Below are 18,911 nucleotides of genomic sequence, written 5' to 3'. Positions count from 1 at the left end.
GGCACAGACAATATGTAGAGAAACAAGTGTGGCTGTGCCAATAAAACTTTATTTACAAAAGTAGGCTGTGGGTCCATCTGCCCTGCAGACCTCATTCCATCTCCCATTCTCTGTCCAATGGCTCACTCCTCTCACTGGATCAAGGCTCCTAACTTTGGCATTCTCTTGGCCCAATCCTTAGGAGTGTATTTTCAATTTCTAAAAAGCAGCTTGATGTGTAGTAATGGGAAGTCTTGGGAATATCCAGGCTTATCTCTGCTTGTCAGTGACTTTTAAAACAGTTTGCTTCTATCCAATTCCATTCAAGTGAAAGGAAGAGACCCCATCAAGGATGAAGATGGAGACCCAGATCCATCCTTTATAAACAAGTTGAGGCCTGTACAGCCCATGCTTTGCAAGTCAGGGGTCACAGCTGGAAGCATTTTCCTGGGAAATTCAAAGTTGTCAAAGGCATTTATCCGGTATTTTATTGTAATTGGTTAATTTATGCTTTATTTACCTTTTGGATATGATCTGAAAGTTAATGCTGGGGTAACCGCTGCCTTTTTCTGTTCTGTGTTGTCAGGAAAATGTATGTCTCTTTAGCTTAACATTTTTAAAAAATGAGAAATGGAGCTTTGGAATAAATTTTCCACCACTCATGACGAGGAGCCTCCAGGCACCATGGTCTGTGTTCTTTTAAGTCAAATAGAACTAGTTTCAGCGGAGAACATTCAAATGTTTCACTGTAGGCTGCAGAATTTGGAACTAATCTTCCAGGATGAGCGTTGCTGGAAGTCCATCCAGGAGCGATTGGTTGGAAAACGCAGATTCCTAGGAGGAAAATAATCGAGAAACCCAGTAGCATGGCTGCCTTGCTGACCGCCTGCGCCCAGGCCTGCACTTCTCCCTGCACGTGGGTGCACATATGGGATATGCATCCCGTCCCGCCTCAGTCAGGCAGCTGCCAAGTAGAATTCACATTTAAAGCTGCTCATCATTTCCAATTGTTCTCCAAATAAAACAGGCCCCAGAGCTGAGGCAAATGCCTTCGAAGGCATTTTTCTACTGGATATGGGTCCGGAATAGGTAATAAAGAGAAATCTGCACCTCCAAGCACATCTTGGAGATAGCTTTTGATTCAGACCAGTCGGAAGCCACTGATACGCACAAAATAGAGCAGGCTGGACCAAAAACAAAGTTGGTGTGCTGCCTCGGCTAGCTTTACCAAGGATAGTCCTCTCCTGAATTTGTCATTTGCCACCTGGTGATAGAATGCAATGGCTCTCTTTTTCCTCTCTCTCCTCCTCCCCAGCTCTCAAGCTCTCTCTCTCCTCCCTCCTTTCCTCCTTCCCTCTTTCCCCCCTCATTCAGCTACAAGCCTTTACCTTAAAAAAAAAAACCAAAAAACTTCTTATCTTGTAATGATTGTAGACTCTACAGTAGGTTGCAAGAAATAGCATAGCTAGTCCTCTGGACTGTGCACTCAGCTTCCCCCGAGTTAGTCTTACACAACAGTGGTACAGCAACAAAACCAGAAGTCCACCAGGCATAGCGTGTGTCCAGTCCTATGTTGTTAAGTCCTTCATCTTTGAATGCTCCCTTTTTTGTATACATTTATTACATTTTTGGCATTCACAACTTGCTCAAAGAACACACACCAAGTATTTTTATGATTCCAGAGAAGGGCCCGCTCTCTTCTCCATCAGCTCCCTCCCATAGCATCTGAGTGGACCTAGGGCCCCCTGCCAGGCATGCCCACCGGGGAAGGGGTTGTCTGGAGCCCGGCTTCCTGACCTTGCTGGCCATCTTGGGAGGGGCTTTCACGCATCTCATCTCATTCAGTCTCCACTTATTTTCATTTAATAAGCAGAAAGAGATGAAACCTAAATGAGCCCACCTTGCTCCTGGTGAAAAGCTCTGGTTACAGATTTGATGAGAAAGCCGTTCAAACCCTGGCCTGAAATGAGTTTTGTGGGCAATGTGCGCATGTCAGTCAGGCGGGCAGTCTCCCGTGACATGGGTAATTGCAGTCAGGGGAAGCTCAGACCGGCCCTGGGGTCAGAGGGGGATGTGCTTGGAAGCCAGGAGGTGGCCGTGCGCTCTCAGCACTCACACTGAACATGCCCGTGATCAGATGTGTGTGGGCTTTCCTGCCACCGAGCAACTCTCAGATGGCAGCTGGGGGTCCTACGACTTTTTTTTTTTTTTTTTAAGATTTTATTATTCATGAGAGACACAGAGAGAGAGGCAGAGACACAGGCAGAGGGAGAAGCAGGCCCCCTGCAGGAGCCCGATGTGGGCCTCGATCCCAGGACCCCCAAGATCATGACCTGAGCTGAAGGCAGATGCTCAACCACTGAGCCATGGGTCCTACGATTGAATTGAATTCTGACACTGGCTTCCTGGAGGTAATGTCACCCCCACAGGTTAAGGGCTCAGCCACCCAAAAGGCTGTTGCCACTTCAGACACTGGTCACAGGTCCACACTGTCCCCTGTGCTTCTGACCCACAGGCCATAAACCAGAGGTTGCCACGACCTCCTCCTTGGGTTCAGTTAATTTGCTAGAACAGCTCACAGAACTTGGGAAAATAGTTTCTTGACCAGATCACTGGTTTCTTATAGAAGGCTATAACTCAAGAACAACCAGAGGGAAGAGAAGCAGAGGGTGAAGGCTGTGGGAAGAGATGCAGAGCTTCCAGGCCTTTCTTGGATGTGCCACCCTCCTGGCACCTCTGTGTGTTTACCAGCCTTGAAGCTTTCTGAATGCCATCTGTTATGTATTTTTATAGAGGCCTTGCGTTGTAGCCACAACTGATTAAATCATTGGCCAGTAGCGATTAATTCAACCTCCAGCCCCTCTCCCATCCCGGCGGGGTCAGTACTGGGGTTGGCCACACTGGTACCCAGCCCTGTCCTTAGGGCCTTTCCAAAAGTCGTCATGTTCACAGACACTCAGATGTGGTTTAAAGGGCTTGCTAGGAATTGCAAGAGACACCTTTATCTCTCTTACCACCTAAGAAATTCCAAGGGTTTTAGGGGCTGTGAGTCAGGAACTGGGATGAAGACCAAATATATATTTCTTATTGTAAATCATAATATCATGCGATAGAATCCACCTCTTACATTCTGGTGAGGAAAAGGTGGGTCTGTGAGTGCTCAGGAATCTGAGTGAGTGGGCAGCTTCTGGCTCTTTTGACCTATAGCACTGAATCTGCTTCCAATTCCTCATGTTGGAATGAGGTGTGGGGCCGTTGGTGAGGTGACCCAGACTCAGGACTGGACCTGTCAGTCACGGGGATTCAGGGAAGGTGCTGGGCTGCTCTCGGCTCTCTTTCCACCATCTCTGTGGTTTTCACAGAATTAGCTGGAATTAGCAGGGCATGAGAGGAGCGCATCTTTCATCCATCTCTCTGCAGCTCAGGGGGCTTCTGAGCAGATGGGCAAGGATGGTCTGGAGAAGACTACAGGACTGTATTTGTCCCAAATTAACCTTTCTGGAACATTTGGATGCAGTGGGTGAATGGACTTGAGGTTTTCTTTCTCTGGAACAGACATATATGAAAATGGAGGAACTTGGCTGCTAGGTGCTTAATGATCTGAAAACAAGCCTTGGTGTTTTTCTTGGCTGGGGTAGAGAGAATGGTTACCTTGATTGGAGCTGGACTTTCTGAGGCACATTTCAAGTAAGACTGCCTTTGTTGAGGTGAGGCAAAGTTCTGGAGGACAAATTTTTTTTAATTAAGTTTCTATTCTTAATTCTAGTAGGGTAAACATACAGTGTTATAGTAGTTTCAGGTTTATTTTGTAAATAATAAATCCTTCTGTACATCACCTGGTGCTCATCACAATGGGTGCACTCTATATCCCTATCACCTATTTCCCACATCCTCCCAACTCCCCTCTGGAACCATCAGTGTGTTCCCTATAGTTAAGAGTCTGTTTCTTCAAACAATCCAATCATGAAATGGGCAAAAGACATGAACAGAAATCTCACAGAGGAAGACATAGACATGGCCAACACGCACATGAGAAAATGCTCCGCATCACTTGCCATCAGGGAAATACAAATCAGAACCACAATGAGATCCCACCTCACACCAGTGAGAATGGGGAAAATTAACAAGGCAGGAAACAACAAATGTTGGAGAGGATGCGGAGAAAGGGGAACCCTCTTACACTGTTGGTGGGAATGTGAACTGGTGCAGCCACTCTGGAAAACTGTGTGGAGGTTCCTCAAAGAGTTAAAAATAGACCTGCCCTACGACCCAGCAGTTGCCCTGCTGGGGATTTACCTCAAAGATACAGATGCAGTGAAACGCCGGGACACCTGCACCCCGATGTTTATAGCAGCAATGTCCACAATAGCCACACTGTGGAAGGAGCCTTGGTGTCCATCGACAGATGAATGGATAAGGAATATACTGGAATATTACTCAGCCATTAGAAACGACAAATACCCACCATTTGCTTCTACATGGATGGAACTGGAGGTTATTATGCTGAGTGAAATAAGTCAATCGGAGAAGGACAAACATTATATGGCCTCATTCATTAGGGGAATATAAAAAATAGTGAAAGGGAATAAAGGGGAAAGGAGAAAAAATGAGTGGGAAATATCAGAAAGGGAGACAGAACATGAGAGACTCCTAACTCTGGGAAACGAACAAGGGGTGGTGGAAAGGGAGGTGGGCGGGGGGTGGGAGGGACTGGGTGACGAGCACTTAGGGGGGCACTTGACGGGATGAGCACTGGGTGTTATGCTATAGTTGGCAAATTGAACTCCAATAAAAAAAAATTTTAAAAAAAGAGTCTGTTTCTTAGGGATGCTTGAACATCTGCCTTTGGCTCAGGATGTGATCCCAGGCTCCAGGATGGAGTCCCGCATTGGGCTCTCTGCATGGAGCCTGCTTCTCCCTCTGCCTATGTCTCTGCCCCTCTCTTTTGGTCTCTCATGAATAAATAAATAAGTCTAAAAAAAAAAAAAAGAGTCTATTTCTTGGTTTGTCTCTCTCTCTTTTCCCTTAGTTCATTTGTTTTGTTTCTTAAATTCCACATATGAGTGAACTCATATGGTATTTGTTTTTCTCTGAATGGTTTACTTCACTTAGCATAATACTATCTCCATTCATGTTGTTGCAAATGGCAAGACTTCATTCTTTTTATGGCTGAGTAATATTCCATTGTATATATAAACCACATCTTTTTTTTTTAAATATTTTATTTATTTACTCATGAGAGACACACAGAGAGAGGCAGAGACAAAGGCAGAGGGAGAAGCAGGCTCCCCACAGGGAGTCTGACGCAGGACTCGATCCCAGGACCCCGGGACCAGGACCTAAGCTGAAGGCAGATGCTCAACCACTGAGCCACCCAGGCGTCCCAAACCACATCTTTATCCATTCATCTATCAAAGGACACTTGAGCTGCTTCCATCTTTTGGCTGGATATGCAAATCTAGTAAGTAACAGCTGTGAACAAGCCTGGGGTCTGGAAGGAAAAGTTCTGGCTAGTGGCTAGAGTCTAAGACCACAGAGCCTGTATCAGAGGAGTGACAGACTTGAAAATACATCAAAGATTCAAAGTCAGTGGGATCTACAGCTCTGTGACCTTGCATGAGTTACTTAACCTCTCTCTTTCCTCATCTGAAATGGGGTATGAGAGGCAGAGTAATCCCCCACCCCAGATGCTTATGTCCTAATCCCTGGAATTTGTGACCATGTTAGATAACATGGTGAAGAGGAGTTAAAATCACAGCTAATTTGAAGATAGATTATCCTGGATTATCTGCATGGACCCAATGAAGAAGGAGTCAGAAAAAGAGATTGGAAAGAATGATGCGGAAAGAAATCAACCCCCTGTGGCTGGCTTTGAAGATGGAAGAAGAGGCCATAAACTAAAGAATTCAAGTCTCATCTTGAAGCTTGAAGGCAATGATATGAATTCTCTCCTGGAGGCTCTAGGAAGGGATGCATTCTGCAGACACTTTTTAAAAAAAGGTTTGTTTATTTATCTGAGAGAGAGAGAGAGAGAGAGAATGAGCGGGAGGGGTAGAGGGAGAAAGAGAGAGAGAATCTGAAGCAGATTCTGCACTGAGTGCAGAGCTGGATGCAGGGCTCAATGGCAAAACCCTGAGATCATGACCTCAGGTGAGACCAAGAGTCAGACGCTTAACTATGTCACCCAGGAACCCCTCCACAGACACCTTGATTTTACCCCAGAGAGACCCATGCCAAGCTTCTAACTTACAGAACTATAAGATAATACATTTCTGTTGTCTTAAGCTACAAGTTCATGACAATTTGTTACAGCAGCAAAAGGAAACTAATACATGGGGACAACATAACACCTACCTCCTGGGGCAGCTTCAGAGAGTGGAGAATTATTACGTGACAAGTACTTAGAGCAGTGTATGGCTCAATACGATGATGATGATGATGATGCAGAAGAAGATTGTTACTACCATCATTGACAAGAATATGCTTATCTTGAGTGATGCCCAGATTTGGAATGTTAAGAGGAAGGGAGACCAGAGCAGGAAGAGGGGTGCAAATGGAGATCCAAAGGATGCAGGGTCTGGAGCACGGGAGGGAGAGCAGACAGTGGTGGTGACTGCCATCCCCCCCCCAAGGTCAAGGGGTGTAGAAGGCAGGATAACAGAGACTGGAAAAGCACCTCTCAGCTCAGCATGGTGGAGAGAGCCCTCCCTGGACCGGGACTGGAGCCATGCTGCAGCTCTAAAGCTGGGCTGATCAGCCTGGCAGCCACCAGCCAGCCACAGGTGGCTATGGATCCCTGGGGATGAGGCTAGTCTGAATCTGATGGGCTGCACTGCAAAGACACACTGGATTTCCAACACTCAGGACACAAAAAGAATGTAGATGACTCATGAATAATGGATATATTTTTAAAAGATTTTATTTATTTATTCATGAGAGGCACAGAATGAGAGAGGCAGAGACAGAAGCAGGCTCCATGCAGGGAGCCTGATGTGGGACTCAATCCTGGGTCTCCAGGATCACACCCTGGGCTGAAGGTGGCACTAAACCGCTGAGCTACCCAGGCATCCCAAATAATAGATATTGATTCCATGTTGAGCTGGTAAGATTTTGGATAGCCCGAGGTACAACAATTTGTTAGATTATTTAGATTAATGTTAGATTAATCTAATCTAACATCTAACTAATGTTAGATTTGTTAGATTAATCTCACCTATTTCTTTTTACTTTTTAAAGATGCAGCTACTAGGAAGTTTAAAACTGCATCTGTGGTTCGTAGTAATGCTATGTGTGTGGGTGTCCCCTCTGGGTTGCTGGCACCTGTTTATAAAGCCAGGTGACCTCCAGGGACTGCTTAGGGCATCTGGGGTTTGGGGACCAGAAAATTGCAGGGAGCACAGATAAAGCTATGTCATCAGAAAGGCACATTGTAAGAAGGGGCATCCGGACGGAAGCCAAGGCCAGGACTGCCTTTTGGGGAAAGTAAGCAATGCAAGCCAGGAGGGCGATGGGGCTCAGGATCATTATTCATGTTCTCACAGAGACTCGGGCAATTTATAATCCAAGGAGAGGGAACTAATGTAGAGGGAGAAATGAGATCGACAGCAGAGAGGGTGAATTGATGGAGGAGCCCTCATCAAGGGAGGCGAGAAGAAGATTTAAGAGCTGGGCAGGAGTTGACCTTGGAGGAGCCAGGAGAGGACAAACAGGTGAGAGATAAATTAAACAATCAGCACACTTAACCAGAACTGTGCCTCGCAGCGCAAGTGAAATCGAGTGAAATAGATTTGGATGAGACCACTCACTGGGGCTGTGAAAAGTCAGGAAGGAGATGGAGGAGGGGAGTATTTGCTGCAGGAGGGAACACCAGCTGGTGAAGGAAAACCCGTGCGGTCGGGCAGGGCACACAAAGGAGTGGGATGTACAGGCCCTATGCACTAGGAAAGGTCTAGAAAAAGTCACCGCAATCCCAACTCCAAAGAAATGCAAATCAAAGACAAAAATAAGCATGTCTTGCTCTCTGATAGTAACCAACCTATTTCTCCAGGGTTTGCCCTGCTGATGCAGCAAGGATTCATGCCCTCTTCATTCTCCCCTGAATCTCTGGGGGCTGGAGCAAGTCCTGATTCCAATACCAGGCAGGAGAGGTACACCAGAATCCAACCCCCAGCCAACACATGGAGAGAGATTTGGGTCTCCTCTTTGAAACCTTACATCCAGGGATGCCTGGGTAGCTCAGTCCGTTAAGTGTCTGCCTTTGGCTCAGGTCATGGTCTCAGAGTCCTGGGATGAAGTCCTACATTGAGCTTCTTGCTCAGCAGGGAGTCTGCTTCTCTCTCTCCCTCTGCCTCTCCTCCTGCTTTGCTCTCTCTCTCTTTCTCTCAAATAAATAAAATCTTTAGAAAGAAAGAAAAAACCTTACATCCTGCCTCACCTCTTAAGTGTGCCCTGAGAAATCATTTCTCCTTTGTCGTCTCAGCTTCAGACAGAAGCTGGGACACATTGCCTTCCTATTTTTTTGACTGCATGATCTGCTTCTCATGAAAACAGGTGTCTGCAGCCCACCTGGAGGGAGGAGGGGCTACGCCCTTAAACCTTGGGTTTATCTAATGGGATAAACTGGAGGCCGCACAACCTCAAGTGACTGGCTCTCCCATCCTCCAAAGTCTGTCTCGGATCCCCTTCCAGCCTGCCGGTTGTTCCCCTTCATATGCCCATCATTCCCAGCCTCAAGTCCATCCTGCCTTCCTCCACCAAGAAAGACAGCAAGGAGGCAAGAAACACCAGCCCTCTTTCTTTCTGCTCTTCAAAAATCCAAACCCCATCTTTCTCCTGTTGCCACCAAATCGGGGACAGTCTGTGTTCTCTTTCTGATTTCTGGCCCATACCTCTGGCAAAGATCTTGGCATTCCAGGGGCCAGACATGGGAGGTTTCTTTTCCCCACCTCCCCACCACCAACTTAAAAAAAAAAAAAGTCAGTCTCCGAAGTGTTGATTTTCCTGCTATTTTTAAGTTCAATCAGATTGGATTTCATGACAGGAAATACCTTCCCATTTTCTCCCTCTCTCCCCACTGTCTGCGCTGCACTACAGAGGTCCACAGTCTAACTGAAACAATATAGGATTTGGAGCCAAGCGTCTAGAATGAGGACGTTTGAGCACAGGCTCTTCTCTCTCCAAATAAACCTCAGTGCCCCCAAATGGAAAAACCCAGCTCTCAGAACACAAGCTGTTGGCAGCTCATCTGAGTGAATAAAAGGACGTCTTTTATTTTGCAAAGACCACATTCTCTTAGAGGGTGACTCTATCCTCCTGTGGGGCCACTGTTTTTAGTTGGATGCTGGGGGAACAAAGGACAATCCTAGCAGCAACACCTGCATTTGTAATTGTAATTGTCCATGGGTTATCTCAAAGGCTCTGATGTGCCTTAACCCCTTGAATCCTAAGACTGCAAGGAAGCTGGGCCAGGGAGAGGTTAAATGCACAGCCTCACAAGATGGCAGGTGGCAGCCAGCCATGGCCTTGGAGCTCAGGGCTTCTGGTCTGTGGCTCACGTGCACACTTCCTCCACCAGCCAGGGCCACCTCAACTCCTGCATTGGAGAGGAAGAAAGGAGAACATCTTAGAGACCCGGCGTGTGGAATCTGGGCTGAACACTCGGGCCCAGATTCCCCCGGTAGTTCACTTAATCATATTTTGGTACTGCTAAACTCCAGTTTAGCCCAGAGGCATCAACAGGCAGGGATTGCCAACTGGCCTTTGCAATGTTTGCTTTCCCCTCCTTAGTTGCTGGCTCTGTGTATGGGTGGGATATCCATTTTAGATCTTGGCTCTGGCTCTCTGATGTGAGGATAAATCTAGTGTGTTTTTATCTTTACAGGAGGGATAGGGCTGCGTTCTTCTTACCAACTGGCCAGGGCTTTACTTAGGAATAAAGCACGTTGAGCATCTGATAAACCCCCTACATAATGTGCAAGGCACCCTGTGCTTCTCTGTAGGAGGTGAGGTGTTTATACTCCAGAACTGCTGACCCATCGCTGCAAATTTCCCATGTCCTGCTGCATTGAGGCCCTTTCTCCTCCGACCATCTGCTTGAATCAAATCTTGTCCTTGCTAATGAAGCCAAAGGAAGTCCCATATTTCTCATCTGTCTGCTTCTTCCGAATGGCTGATTCTGGACAGTTCTGGAATGTGGACTGTGCCAGTGCTCTGGGCCTCCTTGCAGCTCACTGTCCTCCATACCCACCTTCTCCCAGGACAAATACGCCTGACTCTTTGCCAACCTCCCCTTCTCTTTGCCACATGACCTTGCCTTCAGGATAAATATCTCTGGATGACAAAAGACTGATGCCTCTATAAAGACTTCCCATAGCTCACATGATGTCTCCTTTGTGGGAAGTCGTGTTCTACCTCAGGGCAAGGCTCATTGAAACTATACTGCTCCTTGTTGAGACAATAGTCCCCCAACCACCCCAAAGCTTTCAAGAAATCAGGAATTCTGAGCTGCTGGTTGTGCCTGCTTTCCCACTGAGTTTCTGCTCCGAGCTGGCTGCCACTGAAGGCTGCTTGGACTGAGTCCAGATTGGGGCCCAGATCTTGGGCATGCCAGCTCCTTATGAAAGGGTATCCCTAGAAAGGCTCTACAAGGCACAGTCCCTGATTTCCTAATTCGGAGTCAGGAACCCCCACCCCATTAGCCTCAACTCTACTTAAACTTCCAATGACACACACAGATTGGACAGGTTGGTCTGCCATCATGTAGCCTGGTCCTTAACATCCAGACAGGGAGTTGGGGCCATCGTGTCTCCATTTTTCTCTGGAAAATGTCTGATGTACGTTTCACCTTACAGACTATCAGAAAATTCCCTGAGGGCCTTTGTGATACTGAAGGACCAATTGTATGGGCAGGGGAAAGGTGCCACCCTAGTGCTGGGACGGGCATTGGGGCTCAGAGATAAGATGCAAGAGAGCAGAAAATACTCACCAAATTCCTCCGCTTGCCTGAAGTGTCCTTTGGGAGCTGGATTCCGTAGGAAAGCAGACTCTGCTTCCACCCCCTGAAATATTACATGTCCCTGATCAGTTGTATAATCATTTCCTGATTACAAAGCTCATATGTGCTCATTGCAGAAAATTCAAAGAGCAGAATGGAAGGGAGAGAATGATAAAACGCAGCTAGAAGTTCCCCATCTATCGCCCCTCCCCTTAGCGATACCCACTATTAATTTTTTTTCAATCAAAGGGAAATTCACATGACATAAAATTAACCATTTGAAAGTGAACAATTCAGTGGCATTTTGCACATGTCCAGCGTTTGCAACTGACACCCCTATCTAGTTCAAGAACATTTCCATCACCCCAAAATAAAACCTTGTACTATTAATACTGATATATTTCCTTCTGGCATTTTTCTACTTTAATACAGTATTTCCAAATTGTACCCTAATTTTGTCCCTTGGTTAAATTTTATTTTATTTTATTTTATTTTTTTTTTTTTAATTTTTATTTATTTATGATAGTCACACAGAGAGAGAGAAAGAGAGAGAGGCAGAGACACAGGCAGAGGGAGAAGCAGGCTCCATGCACTGGGAGCCTGACGTGGGACTCGATCCCGGGTCTCCAGGATCACACCCTGGGCCAAAGGCAGGCGCCAAACTGCTGCGCCACCCAGGGATCCCCTAAATTTTATTTTATATCAACATTACTGGACTATAATGTACATACAATAAGATATCTAACTTAGATGTGCAGGGTGATGGGTTTTGACAAATGTGTATGTTACAAATGTATACACCTATGTAATCTCTACCCCAGTCAAGATGTAGAGTATTTCTAGCACTCTAGAAAGTTCCCTCGAACCCTTTGGGAGGGTCGTATTCTCCTTTCTCCATCATAGGCAACCACTGTGTTCATTTCCATTTCTATTAATTCTGAAGTTCTAGAGCTTCACATAAATGGAATCATCCAGTGTGTTTTCTTTCCTACCATCTTTTCAGTCAGCACTACCTTTCTTAAAAAATATTTTATTTAGAAAAGAAAAAAAAAGAAAGAAAGAAAAAAAAAGAAAAAATTTTTTTATTTAAATTCAATTTGTCAACATACAGTACAACAACCAGTGCTCATCCCATCAAGTGCCTTCCTTAGCAACCGTCACTCAGTTACCTCATCCCCCCACCCATCTCACCTTCTTCAACCCTTTGTTTGTTTCCCAGAGTTAGGAGTCTTTCATGGTTTGTCTCCCTCTCTAATTTTTCTTCACTCAGTTCCCTTCCTTTCCCTTATAATCCCTTTCATTATTTCTTATATTCCACATATGAATGAAATCATATGATAATTGTCCTTCTCCAATTTACTTATTTCACTCAGCATGATACCCTCCAGTTCCATTCATGTTGAAGTAAATGGTAGGTATTCGACCTTTCTGATGGCTAAGTAATATTCCATTGTGTGTGTATATATAATATATATATGTTACATCTTCTTTACCCATTCATCTGTTGAAGGCCATCGTGGCTCCTTCCACAGTGTGGCTATTATGGACACTGCTTCTATGAACACTGGGGTGCAAGTGTCCTATTGTTTCACTACATCTATATCTTTGGGGTAAATACCCAGTAGTACAATTGCTGGGTCGTAGGGTAGCTCTATTTTTAACTTCTTGAGGAACCACCACACTGTTTTCCAGAGTGGCTGCACCAGCTTTCATTCCCACCAATAGTGCAAGAGGGTTCCCCTTTCTCCAAGCACTATGTTTTTGAGATTCATCCATGCTGCTGCATGAATCAGCAAATTTATTCTTTACTGTTGCTAAGAATAACTCAAGTGTATGAATAAATAACCAATATGAATATAAAATTTTAAACAAATAAGCAAATAAACAGTTCATTCACTTGTTGTCTTGATGGATATTCCATTGAGTTCTATGACAAATCTTCTCCATGTTTTTAATAACTTCACAAACAACTTTCAACACCTACCTCATGTCATTAGTTGGGTCTAACAATTTAACTGAGCTGCCTATTATTCATGGGCAGCTAGGTTTTGTCTATTGTGATGAACATCCTCATATACAAAGTTTTGTCCAGTGCTTGCTTGGAAGCAAATGATGAAATCTGAGTTAAGAACATTTTAAAGGTTAAAAAAAAAAAAAAAAAAAAAAAAAAGGAACATTTTAAAGGTTCAAGACACATGGCTACATTTTTCTCTATACCCCACAGTCAAAATGAAGAGCGCATGTATAGGGTGATCATATGACTCAGTTCTGGCTAGTGAGCCCTAAGTGGAAATCCAATGGAGACTTTTGGGATGGCTTTGCTTTCCTTATATATGTACCACTCTCCTTTTCTTTCTTGCTTCAGCCAGGCACAGAAGGCTGGATGTGGAGCAGCCATCTTGTGACCTGGATATACCCCATTAAAGATGGAGAAGTAGAACAACCTATCAGAGAGGCTGAGCATATTCTACTGGCTTCAGAAGCTAGATTTGGGACCAACAATTTGAAACTTCAGAGAAGAAGATATTAAGTTATTCCAATTTTAGTAGTCAGTGAAATTCTTGTCAACAGAGGTAGTCAAACAGAATGGAAAGCCTATTTAGGGGAATGTGGAAGGCAGAACAAGCATAGGATAGGGTAGCCTGTGAGAGAGATGATTGTATGATTCAACTCTAATGGGCACATTTTTGCCTTTTGATTCTGTCCAAGGAAGGTGGCCATATGACTCCATGTGTCCCTCTTCATCTTAACAAGGATGTTAGAATCCATCTTATTCTTTTAAAAAATATTTTATTCATTTATTAGAGAAAACATGAGCAGGGTGAGGAGCAGAGAGAGAAGCAGGCTCCCCACTAAGGAGCTCAATAGGGCTCTGGGATCATGACTGGATCCGAAGGCAGATTCTTAAACTACTGAGCCACCCAGGCACCCCCATCTTATTCTTTATAAGATTCCAGAAAGCTGGTTGATGTATCCTTTAAAACTATGCTCAGATCCTCTACTCTCAGGTACACACTCATCAATCTTCTTCTGTGGTTTTATTAAAAAGTCTTTCATGTGTATTAAAAATGCAAAATACCTATCTACCTATCGCCAAATTCCAGAAATGCACAAATATGAAAAGGTGTGGTTTTTAATTTTTTTTGATTACCGCTGCCACAGTGGTCATTAATATGTAAATTCCATTGGCTAAGGAGGTTGACTTTTAGTCATAAATTGCCTCTTTCCTCTTGATAATCCTGTCTGACTCTACAGCTGTCTAGACAATGGAAAAATTAACACCATGAAACAGAGTAGTTTAACAACCTTTGGAGCCAAATACTTTCTTTTTTTTTTTTTAAATAAAAATCCATGGTGAGAAATGTGAGACCAATTAGTTAATTATGCAAGGAATCCCTCTGGAGTACCAACCTTGAATAATAATAAGACCTTTCATTTGAATAACATTTTAATACTTCGAAAAAGTACTTTTCCATGCATTATCCTCTTTGATCCCTTGGAATGTGTGATTTTATTTCTATGACCATGCTCCAAGGTTGTAAAGACCACCAAAATGCAACACCTAAACTCTGTAGCATTACTATCACATTCTCTTCTTTAGCAAATTAATTCCTTGTGAGAAAATGCAAGCTCAGCTCATTCAGATAGGTCAATAGTGACTTAGTTGAGAAAAAAGAAAATTACTTATAAATCCTTAAAAAAAAAACTTTTAAAATCCTTCACTGACTTTCCATTGCTTTGAGATCAAAACCCCCCAAATTTTACCAGGATCACCAAGACTGGCCATGATTTTGCCACGGTTAACCTCTTCCCAATCTCATGTCTTGCTAATTTCTCTCCAGCTTTCTTCCCTCTGTCCAAACTGAGCTTTTTAAAGTTCTTCCAACACATGATGCCACTCTTCAAGCACTCCTTCACCTGGTTAGTACCTAGTGATTCAAAAGTTACTTTCTCAGAGAAAGACAACCCCCACATTTTCTCCATATATTAAAGCAGATCAAATGTCTTTGTAATACATCTTCAGAGAACAATGTTTCTTACCTTTAGAAGTAGAGGTAAATAAACTACAGCCCTAGAACCAAATCTGGACCTCCCCCCTGTTTTTACAAATAAAGTTTTATGTGTACAAGGCCACATTCATTTTTTATGTATTGTCTATAGCTGTTTTCTTATTTTAAATTTTTTCCAGCTTTACTGAGGTGTGAAAAACCATATATACTTAGGTTCACAGCATGATGTTTTGATAGATGTATACATTGTGAAATGATCACCACAACCAAGCTAATTAGCCTACCTATCATCTCAGAGTCAATCTTGTGTATGCGTGTGTGTGTGTGTGTGTGTGTGGTGAAAATACTTAAGATCCACTCTCTTAGCAGATTTCAAGTATTATTATTAACTGTAGTCATCATGCTGTCCATTAAAGCTCCAGAACTTATTCATATTCTAACTCAAAGTTTGTACTCTGACCAATATCTGCTTTTCTCCTATCTCCTGGTCTCTGGTAACCATCATTCTGCTCTCTGTTACTATGAGTTTGACCTTTTTTGTTTTTTAGGCTTTTTTTTAAAGATTATAGATATAAATGAGATTGTGCAGTCTTTATTTTTCTGTGTCTGGCTTATTTTACTTCGCATAATGTCCTCCAGATTCCTCCTTATTGTTGCAAATGACAAACTTTCCTTCTTTTTAAAGGTTGAGTACTATGCTACTGTATTGTGTGTGTGTGTGTGTGTGTGTGTGTGTACTATACATATGTGGGATATACACACCATATTTTCTTTATCCATTCATCCATTGATGCACACTTTTGCTGTTTCCATGTCTTGGCTACTGTGAGTAACGTTCATGGCTGTTTTCTTGCTACAATGGCAGAGCTGAGTGGTTGCAACTGAGACCATATGGCCCACATAACCTAAAATACTGACTATCTGGCCCTTTATGCAAGAGTTTGTTGATCCTTGCTGCAGAGCATTGATCTTAGTTTGCAATGATACATTGGTCATTAAGATGATGTGACTATCTGTTACCAATTCTAGACTGTGGGCTCAGAACTTGTCAGTAGTTCAATAAATATTGTTGAATGAAAGGAAAAATGAATGGGAAAAACAAAGAAGTCACACACAAAAAAAAAAAATTAAAGGAAGAGAGAGAAAAAAGGAACCATGCTTGGGCATTATGATTTCTATGATGTTAAGAATTCTGATCTTTTTTTTTTAAGATTTTATTTATTCATGAGAGATACAAGAGAGAGGCAGAGACATAGACAGAAGCAGGCTTCTCACAGGGAGCCCAATGTGGGACTCAATCCCTAGACCCAGGATCATCCCCTGGGCAGAAGGCAGATAGATGCTCAACTGCTGAGCCACCCAGGTATCCCAAGAATTCTGATCTTTTGAGTTGAGTAGACATGCTCTGTTTTCATGAACTCTCACCCAGAGTTTCTGGCTCTTTTCTGAGCTTGATACAAAGCAGATAAAAGGATAGAGTGAGGCCAGAGATGGAATTATACACCAACATCTGGGGCACCTGGGTGGCTCAGTGATTGAACATCTGCCTTCAGCTCAGGTTGTGACCCTAGGATCCTGGGATTGAGTCCTACATCAGGCTTTCCAGCAGGGAGCCTGCTTCTCCCTCTGCCTATGTCTTTGCTCTCTCTATGTGTCTTTCATGAATAAATAAATAAAAATCTTTAAAAAAAAACCCAACCAAACACCAACATCTGAGTCTTGGACTGAGCATGGGACAACTGCTACCCATCTTGGTGGGGCCTATTTTCAGGAACCAACTTACCCATCACACAGATTTTTCAGGGATTTAGCTTATCGTGTATTTCTTCCACCTGGAAAACTATAAAAAATATTCAGACTGGGCTGTGGTGTGCTAGGTGAATGTCGTCTTATCTCCCTGAAAGACTTGCTCTTAGTTTGTAGAACTTCCAACCCATAATGAGCAACAGAAGATGGTTAACACTGTGGGCTGCTTTTATTTTTTTTAGTATTTTATTTATTTATTTATTCATGAGAGAGAGAGAGAGAGAGAGAGAGAGAGAGAGAGGCAGAGGGAAAAGCAGGCTCTATGCAGAGATCCCAAAGTGGGACTTGATCCCGGGACTCCGGGATCACGCCCTGGGCAGAAGGCAGGTGCTAAACTGCTGAGCCACTCAGGGATCCCCTGTAGGCTGGTTTTAAAACATCCAAAATGCTCTGACCCTCTTCCCATTGAGAGAGGCGGTCCATAACTATGGTGAAAATGACTCCATATGATTTCCAAGGCTAGGTCATAAAAGGACATGAAACATCTACTTTCGTCACTGGAACTTTGGAGACTAGAGCCTTCGTGAAAGGAATGTAATTATCCTGAGCCTGCCATGCTGGAGAGGCCTCAAGTGATTCTCCCCTTGACAACTCTCTGAACCCAGCCTTCCAAGGTACTGGACATATAAGCAAGGCCATCTTGGACTCTCTGTGCTAGCCTATCAGCCAGCTGAGTACTACCGAATGATCTCTGTGGACACTGTAGAGAACGGAAGAATCACCAGGCCACACTCTGCCTGGACTGCTGATCACAGCATTACAAGTTATAATAAAATGGCTCTTACTCTAAGTTATTATGCTTTGGATTTGGTTGTTACACAGCAGCAGCAGCAGCTTACCAGAAAACACTACAACTGAGAGAGTGAAAAAAGGTATTTCATTAAGGTGGGTAGTATATGGTAAGTCACTGAAATTGCCCAGTTCTGGGCAAACATTTTTATGCTCAGTTTTCCAGATGAGGAATCAACACAGGTTGAATCACTTCAACAAATGTGTAGAGGACTTACAACTAATGCATTGTTTTGTCACTATAAGAACTACAGTGGTGGGGAGAACATCCAGAGGGTGGGTCAAATGAATCTTTTAAAATCTGTCTTGGGGTGCCTGGGTAGCTCAGGTCATGATCCTAGGGTCCTTGGATCAAGCCCTAAGTCGGGCTCCCTGCTCAGCGGGGAGTCTGCTTCTCCCTCTCCCTCTGCCCCTCCGCCTGCTTTTGCATTCATGCACTCTCTCTCTCTCTCAAATAAATAAATAAAATCTTAAAAAAAAAAAAAAAAAAGATCTGTCTCTGTCCAGGCCAGGAAATTTGTAACTTGCTAACATTCAAGTAGAACACTGAGGGTGTTTTAAATGAAGTTTCCAAAGACGGCACAGGACTGTATTCCTGGCAGTGGCTGCCAGGGAAAGCTTGATGTGGAGAAGGTTGAGTTTGACAAATATATGGAACAACATTAAGGAGCCAAGCTTCTGTTCCAGAAAATGGCAATCGTCAGTATGGGTCCAGGTTCCACCCTGACCTTCCCTGCCTCCACCTCTTTCTTCCCTCCAAAAAGACTGTTTTCCTATGTTGTATTTTTAAGGAGGAAATGTTTGGCATGAAAAGAATTAAGTCTTTTCCATTGTACACTTGTCTTCTGAGGAGGAGGAGCCAGGATTCATTACATAGACATCTTCTTATTGAGATACTCTGGATGGGTGGATGTGGGGGTGGGGGGTGGGCCATGAGGGCCAGTGATTGGTGGTCTATGGGGTGAAGACTGGGGTTTTCATAAGGGAATGTGTTTGGAGGTTTATGAAGTGTGCTCTATGGCCTCATGGTGTGAAGCAAATGTAATAATTCACCTTGGGGTGTCCATATTTCCTGTTCTTCCCCTAAAACATAGCACCCTTGACATAATTGATTCTGGATCCCTGGCCCACCAAGGGACAAATGTGTATATAGTCCCTGGAACCCTGGACATCTCCATAGGAATACACCTTAGGCCTATAAATTGTGTGGAAGACATGTTACCATAGGCATACAAGCAACAACTGAAGCATCTGATGGAAGACTATTGAAAGGTGCAGGCATTGTGAATTCCAAACAGAAGGATGATTTTGCCTTCAGTTTGGAGCCTGAAGGA

At 43.8% G+C, this 18,911-nt stretch overlaps 1 long non-coding RNA gene across 1 annotated transcript; it reads right to left on the bottom strand.

The window, feature by feature from the left end:
- Positions 1-9,224: 9,224 nt before the first annotated feature.
- LOC119866137 lies at positions 9,225-11,887 on the bottom strand. Its single transcript, XR_005379103.1, has 3 exons — positions 11,789-11,887; positions 10,964-11,036; positions 9,225-9,571 (listed from the first exon to the last, which is right to left on the bottom strand). It is a non-coding gene; the product is annotated as an uncharacterized LOC119866137 (long non-coding RNA).
- Between the last annotated feature and the right edge of the window lie 7,024 nt (positions 11,888-18,911).

The sequence above is a fragment of the Canis lupus genome, chromosome 26, assembly GCF_011100685.1.
Source record: "Canis lupus familiaris isolate Mischka breed German Shepherd chromosome 26, alternate assembly UU_Cfam_GSD_1.0, whole genome shotgun sequence".
Taxonomy (NCBI): domain Eukaryota; kingdom Metazoa; phylum Chordata; class Mammalia; order Carnivora; family Canidae; genus Canis; species Canis lupus.
The sequence above is the reverse complement of the archived record's forward strand: the minus strand, read 5'-3'. Positions and strand labels throughout refer to the sequence as shown.